The following is an 18,186-nucleotide window of genomic DNA, read 5'->3' as shown; positions in this document are numbered from 1 at the left end:
TGAAGTTTTATGATGATGTGCTTTGATATTTGCCCTTTTATTTGCATGGAGCTGTGGGGTGGGTTGCTACTAGTTGGATCTTGTTCCATATAGAAAAGCACTTCTTGATTCCTGGGAAATTTTCTTGTATTAGTTATTTAATAATTTACTGCTTTCCATTAAAAAAAATTTTTTTTTTGATTTGTAAGATGATGGGGGATCAGATGAGACAATCTCTAGTCCCCTCTGTATTTTTTTTTTTTTTTTGTATTTTTCTGAAGCTGGAAACGGGGAGAGACAGTCAGACAGACTCCCGCATGCGCCCGACCGGGATCCACCCGGCACGCCCACCAGGGGCTACGCTCTGCCCACCAGGGGGCGATGCTCTGCCCCTCTGGGGCGTCGCTCTGCCGCGACCAGAGCCACTCTAGCGCCTGGGGCAGAGGCCAAGGAGCCATCCCCAGCGCCTGGGCCAACTCTGCTCCAATGGAGCCTTGGCTGCGGGAGGGGAAGAGAGAGACAGAGAGGAAGGAGGGGGTGGGGGTGGAGAAGCAAACGGGCGCTTCTCCTATGTGCCCTGGCCGGAAATCGAACCCGGGTCCCCCGCACGCCAGGCCGATGCTCTACCGCTGAGCCAACCAGCCAGGGACTTTTAAATCTTTTCATGCTGAAACTTCTGTTAGTCAAATATCAGATCTCCTGGATTATTATTGTTATATTCTTATTCAAAATCAGTATAGTTTTCTTTCTGTTTTATTCCTCCTCTTTAAATCATTTCTATTTCTTTCATGTGTCTTTTCCCCCAACTCCATTTTTTTGGGGGTCTCCTCTCATGTCAGAGGCTTTCTTCTGATCTCTCCTAACCTTGCTTTCTAGTGAGTTACCAAAAAATGGTGGGGAGGTTGTGTGGGCCTAGAGTGATGGGGGCACTCAGCCTTTCTTTGGGAGATCCCCAAATGTCAGCATCTGTCCAATCTTTCTCTTGTGCTGACCGAGTTCTTCAGAAAGTCTCTTACCTTTATGGTGTGCCCTCGTGGCTGGCATTCTGGGGAGAGTACCAGGACTTGGCCCACTCAAGCTGCAGTCTTTTACTCCATCCCTCTGTTGTTAATGAATTGCCTCAAGGACTTACACTGTCCATCCTTGAGCGTCCTTGAGTCTCTGGTGTCTCTATCCAGAGGGGCCAGCACCAGACACAGGGGTTAGAGAAAGGGTCTGGGGTCTGTCTACTTCCCTTGCATACTACCAGTGAATCCTGCAGTTTTTTGCCCACCTTTCAGAGAATCCCTCTGCCTCTGTTTCTGAACCATTGTGGGGTTCACTGGTATAAATTGGCTTGTTCTTTATTGCTTGCTCCCTACCTACAGTTAGCTACATATCAGTGTTCTCTACTCAAGTAGGTGGGTGGGAGCATGGGGTAAAATTTTTATTCTTCTAATAGGAGGGCTTCAGGATAGAATGGACTTAAATGCATGTATTCAATCTGCAGTATTTATGTGCAAATCATAAACAATCTCTTCAATGACCTTATAATGTAGGAATAATCATCCTCTCTGTTTTACAGATGGTGAAACAGGCGCAGTTTAAGTTACACAGCCAGGAAGTAATAGAGTTGGATCTTAAACCAGCTCTGTCTGACCCTCTGCCTCAGAGGTCTGGGCTTGGTGGTCTTCAAAGCAATGGTTCTCAACCCTGTTGGACATGAGAACCACCCAGGGAGCTTTAAAAAAATGCTAATACCTAGGCCACGCTGAAACCAATTAAACCAGAGGATGGACTCAAGCACTTACGGTTTTTAACAGCTCCCGTGGGAGATTCTAATGTGCATCCTGGATTGAGATCCACAGCTCTGAATTCTCCTGCAGCGCTGGGATCCTTTCTCCCGCTCTCCTTACAGAGCAACGGACACCCTGTGGGGTGACAGTTCCAACTTCTCCACGAAGCTCCCGGCTCCTTCCTCAGCTGTTCTACATCTCTTCCACCCCTGCGCACTGCTCACCTCTTTTTCTTTTTCTTTTTTCTTTTTTTTTTTTTTATGACAGAGACAGAGAGAGTCAGAGAGAGGGACAGATAGGGACAGACAGACAGGAAGGGAGAGAGATGAGAAATATCAATTCTTTGTTGCGGTTCCTTAGTTGTTCATTGATTGCTTTCTCAAATGTGTCTTGACCGGGGGTCTCCAGCAGACTGAGTGACCCCTTGCTCGAGTCAGCGACCTTGGGTCCAAGCTGGTGAGCTCTGCTCAAACCAGATGAACCCGTGCTCAAGCTGGCGACCTTGGGGTCTCGAACCTGAGTCCTCTGCATCCCAGTCCGACGCTCTATCCACTGTGCCACCGCTTGGTCAGGCCCTGCTCACCTTCCATCAGCTCTGTTCAGATAGGGTTGTTAGATTTAGCAAACAAAAATACAGGATACCCAGTTCAAATGTAATTACTGTGTCATCCTAAAAACTTATTTGTTGATTCTTTGAAATTCAAATGTAATGGACTGTCCCACATTTCATCTGGCAATCCTATACTGACAGCACCAGTTTGCAGAACACTGGAGGGCTTGCAGGACATTCCATCTGGAAGCAGCTTGCCTTCTGACCCCCAGACTCCCCTCAGCATTGCTACCTCTTCGAGTAGCATCCAGTGGATGGGCAGAACTGAAGCCCCCGTCATGTCCCCTTCTCCTCTTAAAGAGCTCATTCATATTTCTCAATGACAGCTTAACACCATCCTACAAATACATCTTCCTTGTTTTCCTAAATGTCCCCACCACATCTTGTTTGGGATTGATGAGCAAGTTGGAGTTGCTGAGTTCATTCTGTGAGTTGTGAGATGTTGCATGGCCATCTTTTTGGTTTGACTGAAATCATCTCTAGGGCTGAGACTTTGTCTTGTTCGACCACTAGTCCCCTTAGTTTTTGAGTCTCCAGGGTGTGGGAGTGGGGTCTGGAGTGTGTTTGCCAAAGTGAGAGACACCCTCCTCTCTTAGGCGGTACCTTACTTTGGCAAATCTATTCCTGCCTTGCCAGGTAGTAGGTCCTATGATTTAAGGCGGTTCTCACTTTCAGTGTCAAGCAAGTACTGACCCTGTATTTGCATGACACTGAGGGAGAATGCCTTCTTAAATTTTACATCCTAGTGCAGGGGTCTCAAACTCGCGGCCCGCCCACCAATTTTGTGTGGCCCGCAGACTAATCAAACTTTGTGGATTAGTCTGCGGGCCAGTCTGCGGGCCGCACAAAATTGGTGGGCGGGCCCAAGTTTGAGACCCCTGCTAGTGCCTTGCTTGCCCCATGCTAATCTGGCCCTGCCTGTTATGGTAAAAGCAAAATAAAACAGGTTTCCAGACCTGACCTGTCGTGGCGCAGAGTATAAATCCTCATCCTGGAACGAGGAGGTCACTGATTCAAAACCCCGAGCTTGCCTGGTCAAGGCACATATGGGAGTTGATGCTTCCTGCTCCTCCCCTCTTCTCTCTCTCTTTCTCTCTCTCTTCCCTCTTTAAAAATGAATAAATAAAATCTTAAAGAAAAATAAAAGAAGAAAACAGGTCTTCAGTCACTCAGTAGCAGTGTGTTTCCCACCCCTGTATTTGGTTTGTGTCCCCTGGGCCTCATCAGAGCATGTGGATGCCGAGGTCTGTGCCTTTGGTCTGTGGATTCACCAGCACAATGCTACCAAACGAGAGCAGGTGTGTGAAACACACACTCTAGGCACATAGAAGATTCTCCAAAACTTTCTGGAGTCTGCAGACAAATATTTAGGATACAGTCAGCAAAAATGAGAATCGGTGCCTGTCCTCAAGGAGTTTATGGTGTGTGTCTTAAGTTAAAAATATATACCTGCCTGACTAGGCAGTGGCGCAGTGAATAGAGCATCGAGACCCCGAGGTCGCCGGCTTGAGCGTGGGCTCATCTGGTTTGAGCAAAAAGCTCACCAGCTTGGTTGGACCCAAGGTCGCCGGCTCGAGCAAGGGGTTACTCGGTCTGCTGAAGGCCCGCGGTCAAGGCACATATGAGAAAGCAATCAATGAACAACTAAGGTGTCGCAAGGAAAAACTGATGATTGATGTTTCTCATCTCTCTCCGTTCCTGTCTGTCTATCCCTCTCTCTGACTCTCTCTGTCCCTGTAAAAAAAAAAAAAAAAAAAAAAAATACATACACACACACACACACCTTTTACCTGACCAGGTGGTAGCATGGTGAATAGAGTGCTGACATGGGATGCTGAGGACCCGGGTTCAAAACCCATGGTTGCTGGCTTGAGCCCAAGGTCGCTGGCTTGAACAAGGGGTCACTGGCTCGGCTGGAGTCCCTCAGTCAAGGCACATATGAGAAGGAATCAATAAACAACTAAGGTGCCACAAATACAAGTTGATGATTCTTATCTCTCTCCCTTCCTGTCTGTCTCTCTCATAATAATCTGTTATTAAAATATATACTTTCCAAAAAGAATCACAAAACTTTCTGCACTAACTTTAGCAGAAATAGGGTCTTTGATGCATTACCTGCCTGTGTTATTGTAGAAGTCACTTTACCTCGTGGAGCTTAGCTTCTTGATTTGTAAGATGATGGGGGATCAGATGAGACAATCTCTAGTCCCCTCTGTATTTTTTTTGTTTGTTTGTATTTTTCTGAAGCTGGAAATGGGGAGAGATAGACAGACTCCCGCATGCACCCGACCAGGATCCACCTGGCATGCCCACCAGGGGCGATGCTCTACCCACCAGGGGGCAATACTCTGCCCCTCCGGGGTGTCTCCCTGTTGTGATCAGAGCCACTCTAGCGCCTAGGGCAGAGGCCAAGGAGCCATCTCCAGTGCCCAGGCCATCTTTGCTCCAATGGAGCCTCGGCTGCAGGAGGGGAAGAGAGAGACAGAGAGGAAGGAGAGGGGAAGGGGTGGAGAAGCAGATGGGTGCTTCTCCTGTGTGCCCTGGCTGGGAATCGAACCCGGGACTTCTGCACACCAGGCCGACACTCTACCACTGAGCCAACCGGCCAGGGCTAGTCCCCTCTGTATTTTAAAAAGTTCTGTAATTTTTGTTATCTTAGTATATCACTTTCTATTAAACTGGCATTTATCTCCTCCCAAGCAACAAAAATATTTCTATTTTGAATAACCTTCTTGATTTATCCCTTGTTTTTATCTAGTTCTATATCCTGGCATGCTGCTTTGTCTAAAACCTGTATTTTAATTTTTTAAATGCAATTTGTCCTTTTATAACTCTTTTTCAGGTCCCATAAAAATGATGGATAGGAGAAGGTAGATAAAGCTACAGATCAATCTTAGATTCTGATAATCTAATAAATGCTTTGAGCACCAATCTTGCAGTTTATGACCTCTTGCCAATTGATTTATGGCCTTGTAGTAAATTTTCTCTCCCACTTATCCAATATTTATTAGAACATCTTGTTCTTAACAGACAAAGTACTGTATAAAACATCTGTCAAAACAAAAGGCAATTCAATTAAATATCTTTTACTTCCAAATCTACTTCTCTGGTTCTGTCCAGCATCTAGATTGCAAAACAGCAAATCCTCTTATACACAACCTTTGAGAAAGGGTTTAGGAACATAAAATGCACTTGAAAAATCATTAAAACAAAAGTTAATCTGAAAGAAGTGGAGAATCCCTATTCATTCCACAGTGGAGGTTGGGCCCTGCGCACACTGATGCTGGCACAGTAGTGCCTGCCAGCCCCTTCGCAGGAACGGCTCTGTTACCGATCTCCCTCCAGAGACCGACTTCACAACTGGAAAGATTTTCTTTAGAAACAAACTTCATTTAAAGCTGGTCTGAACTACCTTAGTTATTAACCTAAAGGTATATTAACCACCAAGTCCCCTGGTTAGTCTGTGATAATCCACATTCACTCACTGAGTTAACATCATTCCAGACAAAGATAAGGGAGAAGAAACGGATGTACAATTTCTTTAGCACTTTCAAAGAATTTAAATAATGGCAGAGTCTCTCTCTTCTACTCTCTTTGAATGAACCACTAAGTAAGTATAAACTGAGATATTTTTCACTCTGTTAGATTCTCTTTTTCTACCATTAAGTCCATTTGGCGGGGTGAGGTGGCAAGAGCCTAACTCTCCAAGAATTGCAGCCATAGAGGGGACCCTGGGCTCTTTGGACAGATTCATACATCGGTACTTGCAATGTTCCTTTTGTGTAAGGGCCAGAAGCACGCCAATCAGTGTCCTCAATGCTCTCTTTAACCTGCAAACCCCTCAGCTCTACTCTGAAGGCCAGTTTATAGGTCGTTTGTGTATGTGGCTTAGTGAGCCCCGTGTTGCAATGTCTCCATAGTTTAAATTTTTCCAGAATTCAAGGTTCCAATTTTGTTGTTGCTGCTAAATGCTCCCCAAATGTAACAGGGATTGATGACATATTGAAAGCATATGCATGTTTATCTCAGTGTTGAGGTAATTTCCTATAACATCAGGAATTATATGTGAAGTGCAGGGAGGTGAGTGGAGGGGGCATCTGACAAGTGGAAGCAAAGGCCAAATGTATTCCAGGAGGGGGACTTTGTTGTATTCTTGGTGTTAAAGTTGAAACCTGAAGTTTATTCTTGTTTTATGGGGAGAAAGAGCATTCTATTAGATGGACATTAGTGGTACCTGTGACATTTTCTTTTCCATCCTAAATGATAGAAAGTTTTGGAAATGATCTTAATTGTAAACTTTCCTATTAATGGTCACAGTGATGGCTACTTTTCCTTTGTGCTTAACTCTTCAATCATGAGATTGCTATACTCCCAGGGAGCAAGGAAAGAATAGATAACGCTAATCAACAGAACCTCAAACCTGTTTCCCAGGTCTCTAATGGAAGTTGCCGACAGCCAAAGGGAAAAGGGGGGGATGTGAATTAAAATAATATAGGAGTGGAGTTCTGCAAATTGTGGACTTTTGCCAGCCTGAGCGGAGCTTTCTTTCTATTCCGGGCTGCATGCACTGTCTTGCCCATGAGGTTCACTCCCTGCCCTCCCTCCACCCCACCTGACCTGCCCGGAGTTTGGGTCATTTCCCCCCTGTCTTTTGTGGCCCCTCTCTGTTGTTGGTTTATACTACACTCAGGTTATGGTCCTTGAGCACGGACCCACTTACCTAAGTCTGGTTCCTGTACTTGGCTGGAGGAGCCCCACCGCTGGCAGAGAGAGAGCAGAGAAAGGATGTGCTTTGTCCAGCAGATGCTGAATGAGGGGCCTCAGTCTGCAGTCTTCAGGCGGGGCCCAATGGGGTCAGTCCTGAGGGAGGCTTCCTCTCCCTAATATTCCTACTGGTTAGTAGGAGTTTCAGTAATTCAGAGAATACTGATGGAACTTTCAGTACGTAAGAAGCATTGTGCTAAACACTGGACATCCCTTATCTCACTTAGTGCCCTTATGAACCTTTGAAATCAGTACAGTAGAATAATTACCCTGAATTTATAGATGAGGAAACCGAGGCTTACCAAGGCAAAGCAGCATGCCCAGATGCCTGGGCTTGTCCGCTGCAGAGCGGGGGTCTGGACTGTTTTGTATTCTCTCTTTCCTGTTCCAGAAGCTCCTGATTGGGGCACAGGTGCTTCTTTCCCAGCTGGAAGCTTGCCATTTCTGACATTCAATTTCTATCCCATCCAGAGGCTCGTGTCTGTCTGGCAGTCAAGGTCTTCCGCAGCCAGAGACCAGCGTGGCCCCTGCAGCCACCTCTCTTCTCCCTCTTAGTCACTGCTGTCTGTTCTTCACTTCCACACCTCTAGCTGGATGCCCCGGCCTCACCTCCACCAAAGACCTCTGCGGCCTCCAAAACCTGGCTGAAACGGCACTGCCCACACCACAGTCTGCGTGACCCCGACTCCCTGTTTCTCCTGCCACACTTCAAAGGCATCACCTCTCCGACGGAACAGCTCTGCAAGCACTCACCTCGCTCATTGTCCTCCTGTGGCTCCCAGCACTGAGTATTGCACGATGACAGTATGGGGTGTGTGCTGTGTGCGTGCACTCTGCCTTGGGCTGAGTCTGCGTTCCTCATTAAGTAGACACGGTATAAAAACTGAACCACATGTAGGCTGTTGATCTGGCCACTTCACATTATTACGACTAGTTTTCTTGAGGTTACTGTTGCCATGTTGACTAGTCAGTCAGTAAGCAATAAGAAATGGCTGGAAACTGGTGGCAAGGTGCCACTCATGATGAAATGGGCAACATTTATTTTCTTTGTTGCTTGTCTTACCCTTTCTGTGGTGCCTTCATGAGCCCCGGGACCTGTCACTCATCCTCGGACATTGTACCAGAACTTGCCTGCAGAGCACTCATTTACCCCCGGACGCCATGCTCTTCCCGGAACCATAGCCTTAAGGCAAAGGAAAGAAGGTTCCATAGAGAGGTTGTAAGCATCCTCAGGCAAGGGAACCTTGTTTAGCCTCCTGAAATTCCACCTAGACTACCTGAGCTCATTTTTGTGGGACATTTTTGCTGTTCCCTAGGGATAATTTTTTTGCAAAATGATCTCAAGGTGAGAAGGCTGAGGCCCTGACAGCTCCTGCAGTTCCTGGGCCAGCTGATAAGTGTGTCTTTCAGCTCCCAAAGAAAGGGCCCCCTCAATCTGACCTTGCTCTTCTCCTCTTACCTCTCGGGCTGCCCCTTCATGGGCGCCGTTCCTTCCTCTCACTCCCCAACAATGGGCTGCTTTCAGCCCCTGCCCCTTCTCTTTGCCCCGTCCCTCCCTGTGAGCTCGTCTATTCTCATGGTTTCATTAGTACCTCTTTGCAGATGACGTGCAAGTTGACCTTTGCAGCCATGACCCTGTCCTGCGCTCCAGACTGCATTTCCACTCGCTGACAGGACATCTCCACTCACATATCCCGGAGCCCCTGAGCCTCAGTGTGCCCAAAGTGCCGCTCTCCGTCTCTCACCCCCTTTAAGATGTGCAGGTGCCTCATCCAGGCAAACATTTCAATCAGGGCTCCTGCCAGGCTTTCAAGAGTTCCTAGCGAGGAGCTCTGGAGTCAGTTATCAGAAGGCTCTTTAATGTCTATTGTGTGTCAGGCAGCATGCCTGGGCTCAGGGTAGAGAGATAAATGAAAGGCGCGGAGAGACCCGAAGGCGCTTAGACTAGAGCAGGGGAGATACACAGGGAGGATTCCAAGCCGCGCAGGGGAGAGGGTGCAGGGAGCTCTACACTGCGGCACTCAGTACCGGCTGCGGAGGGATCTCAGTTTGGGCTGGTCTCGATTTTCCCTTCCATCCCCACTGCCACCACCTTGGTTTAATTCTCTATCACTCACACCTGGATTACTTCAACTGTCTCCTCTCTGCCTCCTTGATTGTGAATTTCTACCTGTCACCAGCTAATTTTTCTAAAATACCACTCCCATCAATTTACTCCAGTTCTTAACAAAAACAAAAACAAAAACACCCTTGCCCCATCCTTCCTCTGTAGGCTTATTTCAGCACAGAGGTGAATTCATGATGTCAGGCTCACTCTGCTACTCAATTGCTGTGTGGCATTTGGCAAGTTAATTCTCCCTGTGCCTCAGTTTCCTCATCTGTAAAGTGGGGGCAATAATAATACTCACCTTTTTTGAGTTGTGAGGACAGAGTGAGTTAATATAGGCAGAGGTTATCATGAGCGCTGAATAAGTGGTAGCTGTTCTTTCTACTGCTTCCAAATGGTAGGGCCCTCCGCTCCTCGAGGCCTCTTTGCAGGCCTTGAGAGTTCCTTCCCCTGTTTCCCATGATAACGCCCTTACCGAAAACACCAGGCTTTTCTGGGCACGTCTCTCCTGCCCCTCTATCGGACCCAGCTCAATGCCCTCAGCCTGCATGGATTGTCCCCCAGCTTCCACAGCTCTTGGTGACCTCTCTTTGTTATTTGGGCTTGAATCACAGATACAATAGAGGCCTTTAAAGAAAGTCGACTTTCTCTAAATATATTGCCCTTCCTTCAAACAAGTAAAGATACTGTCTGGAAGATTAACACCAGCAGCATGGAACATGAAAACACGATTACCTCCTATCCTACTCAGAGTACGGGAACAATCTCCCACCGGCTGTTTGCACCTTCTCTGCCCAGGGGTTGGCAGACCTGTTCTGTGTGGGACCAAAGAGTAGATCTTTTAGGCATTGCAGGCCCTATGCTTACATCTCAACTATTCAATTCTTGGCTGTCCTGAGAAAACATCCAGAGCCGATAGTGGCTGTGTTTCCATAAATCTTTCTCTGTCATAACAGGTGGTGGGCCCAATGTGGCCCCCAGGCTGTGGTTTGCTGTGTCTGGTCTCGCTGCTGCCCGTGTGCCGGACAAAGCCCTCTGCTCTTCCAGCCCCCTGGAATTTTCCTCCCCCAGCAGATTATTTCCTCGTTGTTTGGACTCAGTCAACCTCAGCAAGTATGTAAGTGGACTGGGGCGCTGAGGTGACTCTGTGCTCCTCATCTGACAGCTCTGTTCCTGAGATCAGCCAGAGCAAGGGAGGACAGGCCCAGGGGGCTGGAGACAGTTCAGCGAAAGGAAACCAGAGGCTTTCCTCCTCCCCTCCTTCCTCCCTACCCCACACTCCGCTGCCCTCTGCCCTATTCCCAGAGGTAAATAAATATACGTTTTATAACCACCTCAGACAGATTTTTATTATCAAGAAAGGAAATTAAAAGTCTCTTAAGTGTAGATAATATGGAGTTTGCTAGACAATTTGACAACGGCCAGGAAATTTGAAACTGAAGTTTCCAAGCTCCTCCACTGACGGGCTTTTGGCCTGTCCGGTCACTGGGCCAGGCTGGCTTCAGGGCGTGGTGGGGCAGCCTCCGCGCTGTCAGCGGACCTGAAGTTTCTCTGTGGGCCAGGCTGCTTGCCCATATTGATTTGGCATTTGAGGGATCCCTCTGCCACGGGCCCCCCTCTTCTCTTTGCTCTCCTAGAGGGTTGGTGGGAAAGACAGTGGACTCCCCAAAGGAAGCCCCGACTTCCAAACCCGGGGTTGGCTCTGTGAATGGAGTCGTTCTGTGAGGTAGACAGACACTTCCTGTCTGGAACTGCCCGGCTTACGTTCTCCATGCCGCTTCGGTGTCACCGGGGGACTAATTATAATCGAAGCTGATGGGCACTTGGGAGAAGGTGAACTGTCTGCCCTCCCTTAGCACTGGACATTTCGAACATTGGACAATGAGAGGTGGCTTTGTTTATTTATTAAGCTATTACGGCTTCACACTAAAGCGGGTTCCTGCCAGCAACGGAAAGAAAGCTCCTTTTTGGCATTAAACCTTTCAGCACAGATTGCTTTGTTCCTGGTCAATATTTGGAGGAAAAAATTCAGTGAAACCTATATTCCGTTGATATTGCATACTTTTTCTTATATCTCAGTGGGTACGTCGAAAGTAAAATGCTTTCTCCAGTATTTCCGACATCTGGTCTTAATATTTGGAAGTCTTTGTTTCATGTACTTTTGATAGACAACATTTTTTTGTGTGTGTGGAGCATTTTGTTATTAGACTATGAAATGTTGATGTTAATCTGAGCTGCCCTGGTCTTCATGTAGCACAAGGCCAGTCTGAAACTACCCTTGAGTGTATCTTTGGGAGAGGATTTTGAGGATCACGCAGCATATTTTGACATCCTGCTAAAGGCATCTGACTGTTTTGTGAAAACACTGTGTGTGCTTTTAAAGCCCAGAGGAACCCTGGGCAGGCTTGTTGCTCATTCAAATCTCCCCAGCTATTGTACCTGGTGCTGTTACAAGGAACAGAGGCAGGTTAAAAGGTCAGAGGTTAGTATTTACCTCCTCCACTCCGTGGTCCTGGATCCAAATGAGCGAAGGGCTCCGTGAGAAGAGAAGTGACTCTTATTTTGAAGGGGACTTTGACCCTTTCTGGATCTGAATGGACTTAAAAGCTGAGGCCTATATTCTGAGAAGCCAGTGTCCAGCTCAGAGGACAGGCTGCTCTCCAGACCTGGCCAGGCCTGTTTGCAAATGGGCAAGAATAACCTGGTCGCAGGCAGAGTGATGCCGCTATGACCATCAGTGTCTTTAAAGAAAAAAACAAATGTGCTGATGAAAGTAAAATTTAGAAGGTTTGTGAAAAGCTAGGGTGGTGGCAGCATTTTCATGGAGTAATTTAGGAAGAGGAAGTGTGGTGAAGTTGGGGCCAGGTGGTCTGGCCGCCACCAGCACCTCAGACCTGCAGGGTTTGGGACCGGGCTAGAGCAGGTTAGTGTGAAGAGCAGTTCTGTGTCACGGGTCCAGGGTTGGGTGTCCCCGCTGAGGAGTCACCAGGGGACGGAAAGGAGAGTCGTAGTTCCTGATCAGAAATGTTGGTTTCTGTTTGTACATGTTTCATGTATTTTTCCTTTCCCTTTAAATTAATGGTTAGCTTATGAATGTTTAAAGTTTCCTTTCAGTTAATAAAACGTCAGCTTTCTAATGTAGATTCCCTAGACTGGCAGAGAGGAACTAACACCAGGACACTTAGAACCTCAGGGATGCTGTGATGTGAGGACTTCGGCAAGATGGCCCCAGGGCTGCCCCCTTCACCAGTCTGTTCCCACGGCGCCAGTCTCACTCCAAGAGAATGCCAGGGGCTTTTGTTTTGAAACCCATGTGATTCTACTTTGAGCTAAACTTCACTACTGGGCTGTTGATTCCCAGGTGCTCTCAAGTTTACTGAAGAAGAAAATGAAATAGAAAGGCACGCAAGACAATAGAAATTTATCATTCCATCTAATAAATTAAGATCGAAGTAGAAACTTTGGAGGAGAAGAATCTCAGAGCATTCCCCAGCCAAAGGTTAGTGGTGCCTCAAAAGAGAAAAAGATCTTTTAATCATCAGGATGAACATTCATTTTGGCAACTGCTTTTAAAGACTTATAAAGTTACAGGGTGTTCTCAGAGTCCTGGTGGGCGGCCCAACTTGTTTAAATGGCAGAAGGATCTCCAAAATGTATTGTCCAGCGAGATGAGTGGGGGGGAGAATGCTATCATAGGTTAAACGTGAAAAAGCCTATCTGTAGCTGTATAGACTATATCTGGAAGGATGTATGAAAGCTGGCAAGACTGCATTCTGAAGACAAGCTGGATGGCTAGGGTCCAGAGCAGGAAAGAGACTAGCTTTTCATTGTCTAGTCTTTTGTGTCTTTGAAAATCTAGACCATGTACGTGCATGCCTCCCCCCAGAATTACTACTTACTGAGACTGCTGTCTACTCTGTATAGTCTTTTGGAACTCAACTTTCTAGAAGAAAACCAAACTTCCCAACCTAATTTATAGAAACAAACATTCTTATACCAGCTCTTCTCTATCCCACTCACAGACCAACCAACAGAAACTCCAATGACATCCTTTTTAATAAAGAAGTGAAATATTTTAAGCCTTTATAGCCTCCCCCTTTTATTTTAGCAGTTATGGTCCAAAAAAAAAAACCCCCGTGAAAACTGTGAAGAGAATGCTAGATGTAAAAAATGGTTTTGCTTTTAGGATGATGGCTGCTAATGTTTACAAACAGGCGCCTCTCCATGTGGAAAGGAGGTGTGCTTGATTATTTGAAATCCACCTGCAGAGGGATATGTTTATTTACAGATGAGCACAGCCAGAGAAAGGCTCTGGACTGAAGGGGAGGGTTGAGGCACATGATTAATGATATAATAAATTAAAGTGACTTTCTAAAAATGTCACATGAGAGAAGAAAATGAGAGTGAAGGAGAAACTGGCCTTTACAGTCCCTTAATATTCCAAAGATAATTGCCATCTGACTCATATCTTTTCAAAGGTTACAGTGCATAAGTCTTTTTTTTTTTTTTTTAGTGGCTTAGCTTTGTCATTAACAGAACAATAACTTGGAGGAAAAGGTTGGAATGATTTCATCACAGAGTTTGAATTTCTCGGTTACTGTCTCATTTTCTGCCATAGATCCATAGTGATTTCCTGGGTACAGATCAGAACACATGTATTTCCTAGGGTTGGAATTGTTAGGTGCTTCTCTTTTGTGGAACAGGAAGGACAGACGGGGCATAGGGATGGAGCCAGGCTTCTCGGTGTCCATTCCTGTTCCGCTACTTCCTAGCTGTGAAGCTTTAGACAAGCCACGCTCGATTTTTGAACTTTAGTTTTCACATCTGTACAATGGGGTTAATCATGCTACCCCGGAAGGGTCATTATGAGGACTAAGGGTGAAGACTGATCTGGAGCACCTGCGTGCATTCAGCACGAAGAAACGTCGGTTTCTTTCCCTTTGTGGAGAACCCTGAGTTAGAAACCACTATCCCCGACTGGGGCAACCCCATTCTTGTTTTACAAGCTGCCTGGGTAAGCAATCCAGGACCCTAACCTGCCCCTGAAATCGATGAGTGCTTGCTCAAAAGTCCCTGATGGACTGCAGATGGCGTTACCTGGTGGAGACGTAGCTTTCTGCAGAGGAACTTGAATTTTCTTTCCTTGGAGGAGTGCTATTTCACAGTCCTTCAGTAGGTGTCAGCAGCACAGCAAACATCTCTGTGCCACTGTGGAAGCAGGTTGGCTTAAAATCAACTTTTCCAATGGGGGAAAAAAAAAATCAATGCTTCTCTTTGCTATTCTCTTCAGAAGTCCTAGAACTAAAATTGTGAGATTTACGGGCCTCAGAGTAGATTTTTGACAGGATTACCAAGGGCTCATTTGCATTTGAAAGACAACCTTCCCTTTGCAGTAATGAAAACATCATCCCAGAAATGGTTAGGGATTAAAGCAATCTTTTTAGCATTTTCTGCAAGTTTACCTTACATTTACCCTCCAGGCGAGAGTGAAATAATAGAAGAAGTCCAATGTTTTGTTTCTTCCTGTGAAGTAAATCAAAACCGTGGGAATGTTTTTCCCTAATTTAATTTACTGCTGTCTCCTCGAATATATCTTTTATTATATTCAATTAACCCTCTGATTGCGACCACAGGCACATGCAATGAGGTCAAAGAATAAGACAAAGTTTTCTTGTCAGAAAAAAACAAGGATGATTAGAGTGTGTGGCCAAGTAATATTTGGATGTGGATGTTGACCTAGGGTTTTGCTTATGACATTTAATCTCGAAACTGACTCTCCCTCCACTCTCTTCTCCATTCTTGCCTGCCTCAGCCCCAGGTAAAACAGGAGCTAGGTCAGTACTGCTAAAGTGTGGGAATATCTCCATTATTTACATACCCCATTTGTCCCTAATAGTATGTAATTTTGCTATGAAACAAATAGTATGTAATTCGGCTCCTCACACCTCTCTGTGGAGGCTCTTATCTGTTGTTGTTTGCTACCAATCCTATGCTGTGGTTGGAGGGAAATAAATAATGCTCTAGATTTGAGAATTTACAGCTGCTGTCTCTATGTTGTGAGTTCCCTGTCACTAGAGTTATTTATTCATCAATGTTTCTCAATCATGGCTGCACACTGGGATCATTTGAGAAGCACACAACAGAGAGGGTGACCAGTCATATCAGTCTGCCAGTGACAGTGCCAGTGTTAGTACTGACCATCCCACGTCCCGGAGAGCCCTTTTGATCTGAAACCAAGATGTGTGGTCACCTTACTGATGCTTTCCATTCCCGGAGATTCTGGTTTAAAGGAGCATTGAGATTTTAAAAAACTTTCCAGGTGATTCTAAGATGCAGCCAAGGTTTATGACCATTGACCTTGAAGCCAAATGACCATGGTCAGAAATGCAATAGAAGGGGCTCTTGGATAAGCTGTGGGAAGAGTGGCTTTGTGGGTTTTCTGTAGCTGTCAGAGCCCTGACCTGAGGATGTGGCACAGTGATGAACACAACAAACCACTCTCCTCATATAGAAAGGACGAGAGCTAGGATTAGGGTGAGGCAAGTGGGCACTTGCCTCCTGCACAAAAATTTTCTTGCTGTTATTTTTGTTAGATGACACATCAAAAGTATAAAAGTTGGCCCTGGTTAGTTGGCTCAATGGTAGAGAGTTGGCCTGGCATGTGCTGTCAGGGGTTTGATTCCCAGTCAGGGCACATAGAAGAAGTGCCCATCTGCTTCTCCACCTCTCCCCTCCCCCACCTCTCTCTTCTCCTCACCTCCTTCAGCAATGGCTTGACTGGAGTGAGTTGACCCCAGGTACTGAGGATGGCTCCATGGCCTCTGCCTCAGGTGCTAAAAAATGGCCCCGGCTGCAATCTGCAACCGTGCAAGAGTCCCAGATGGGCAGAACATAGGCTTGCCGGGTGGATCCCGGTCGGGGCACATGTGGGAATCTATCTCTGCCTCCCTTCCTCTCACTAAATTAAAAAAAAAAAAGTATAAAAGTTGCCTAGGTATAAACAAGGTATACAATAATGTATATAAAAGCACAATGAACTAGATGTGACAATTTTGTTTAGCTTCTATTTTGATAATTTAATATCGGTATCCCAAATGCTAAACTACAGCATTTTTTCTTAATCTAGTGCTGCATGGTTGCAATTCCTGAGGTAACCTACTGTTGTCTACTGCCAACAGCCTTGGGTGTAACCCATCCGCTGAGAAAAATTCAGATATTTATATTCCCACATACAATAGAATTCATAATATAATCAGATACTACAGACTTCACTTAAAAAATGAAAATGAGCTCTTATAATATTTCTACATCTATTTATGTAATTTTAGCCCACCAAGAGGTCTTTTCAAAATCCTTTGACTTGTAAAGTAGGGTTTAAGTGTATTTCTTTAATAATTTTCTGTATTCAGAGAAATTCTGGGTTAATCTGTAAAGACTAAACAGTGACTAGCACTAAATATAAAATCAAAAGTTTCAATAATTTCCAAAGGTAGCACAGAATCAATACCCTGAAAAGAATGCCAATTTTGCCAGCTGCAGCCCTTACCACACTTTCTGTGGAATACGCGGAACCTAAGTGTTGTCAGTGTCCAGGCGCCGCTGCATCTGTGTTCTCAGTGGACCTTACGACTGTTGCCAATCAGGTGCTGTCTACTGTAACAGGCAGTTTTCAGTGAAATCAGTCTGTAGGCTCCACATTAAAAAAATATCTTAATCAAAGTAGCATTTTAGAGAAAGCACTATAATAGCTCTTACTATTTTTCTATCCTAAGAATAAAAGTATCAAAGCTCAAATGTTAAAGGTGGGCTCTTTCATAGCTCATCTTACATTTGCATAACTGAAGGTCACATGGAGGTTAAACAATGCCATCTTTTAAAGGGTACTTTAGGTATTCTTTTAAAACCTGCCTCTTCATGCTAATTACTCCTGTAATAAACTCTTTACATGTAATAAACTCTTTGTTTTACGTACAGCAAAATTGAAAGAATTAGTTCCACCTCTACATTGTAACTAAAATCTTCCAGGAGAAGCCAAAATGGTTGTTTTAAGATAAAAGATTTCCAAATAGAAGTGTCATCACTTCACAGTTTGAGAAATACCAAGACCTCCACTATTAGTATTTCCCCCTTCTCTTTTCTGAGGTGGTCATCCATTTGCTTTCTTCCACGAGGCTGATTTGAGTTCGGAGGCCGAAGTGAAGATCCTTTCAGAAATGTAGTTTGGATGCCATCCTTAGTTCCATGCCAAAAGTGAGCTAAAATCCCTCAGAAAAAGAGGAGTTGCATCATCCTTTGATTCTTCGATTGCATGTAGTGCGCAGATGAGAAATTGCCTGTCCAATGGAGCTACAGGTTGATTAGATTCTGCTAGGAGGACATTGTATAATTATATTTGTTGAATTCTAAATACTCCCACATTAATTCATTGATAAGAAGGTTTTCATGAGACAATGGTGGTTGGGGTTCACCTTCATCATCTGGGGTTGGGGTTCACTTTCATCATCTACTGTAACAGTTTTCAGTGAAATCAGTCTGTAGACTCCACATTATAAAATATCTTAACAAATATCAAAGCAGTATTTTAGAGAGAGCGCTATAATAGCTCTTACTATTATTGAAAACTTGGGCTCAAATTCTCACTCTTAAGTGCCCTAAGACTCCCTTTTTTCTCAAGGTGTCTCTTAAAATAGCCTTTGGCTTGGTGACAGTCATCATTTCTAATGGCCGCCAGGCACCTCCTACATGAATTTAAGGGCCACCAAAAGCTACAGTAATTAACCTAAATAAAATATTTAATACAGCATTTAAAAAAAAATTTTTTTTGTATTTTTCTGAAGCTGGAAACGGGGAGAGACAGTCAGACAGACTCCCGCATGCGCCTGACCAGGATCCACCTGGCACGCCCACCAGGGGGCGACGCTCTGCCCACCAGGGGGCGATGCTCTGCCCCT

The 18,186-nt window shown here is 45.4% G+C and overlaps 1 pseudogene; it reads right to left on the bottom strand.

The window, feature by feature from the left end:
• Positions 1-17,317: 17,317 nt before the first annotated feature.
• On the bottom strand, positions 17,318-17,950 carry LOC136335441 (centrosomal protein 20 pseudogene; annotated as a pseudogene).
• Between the last annotated feature and the right edge of the window lie 236 nt (positions 17,951-18,186).

Source organism: Saccopteryx bilineata, chromosome 4, assembly GCF_036850765.1.
Source record: "Saccopteryx bilineata isolate mSacBil1 chromosome 4, mSacBil1_pri_phased_curated, whole genome shotgun sequence".
Taxonomy (NCBI): domain Eukaryota; kingdom Metazoa; phylum Chordata; class Mammalia; order Chiroptera; family Emballonuridae; genus Saccopteryx; species Saccopteryx bilineata.
This window is presented reverse-complemented; position numbering and strand designations above follow the sequence as displayed.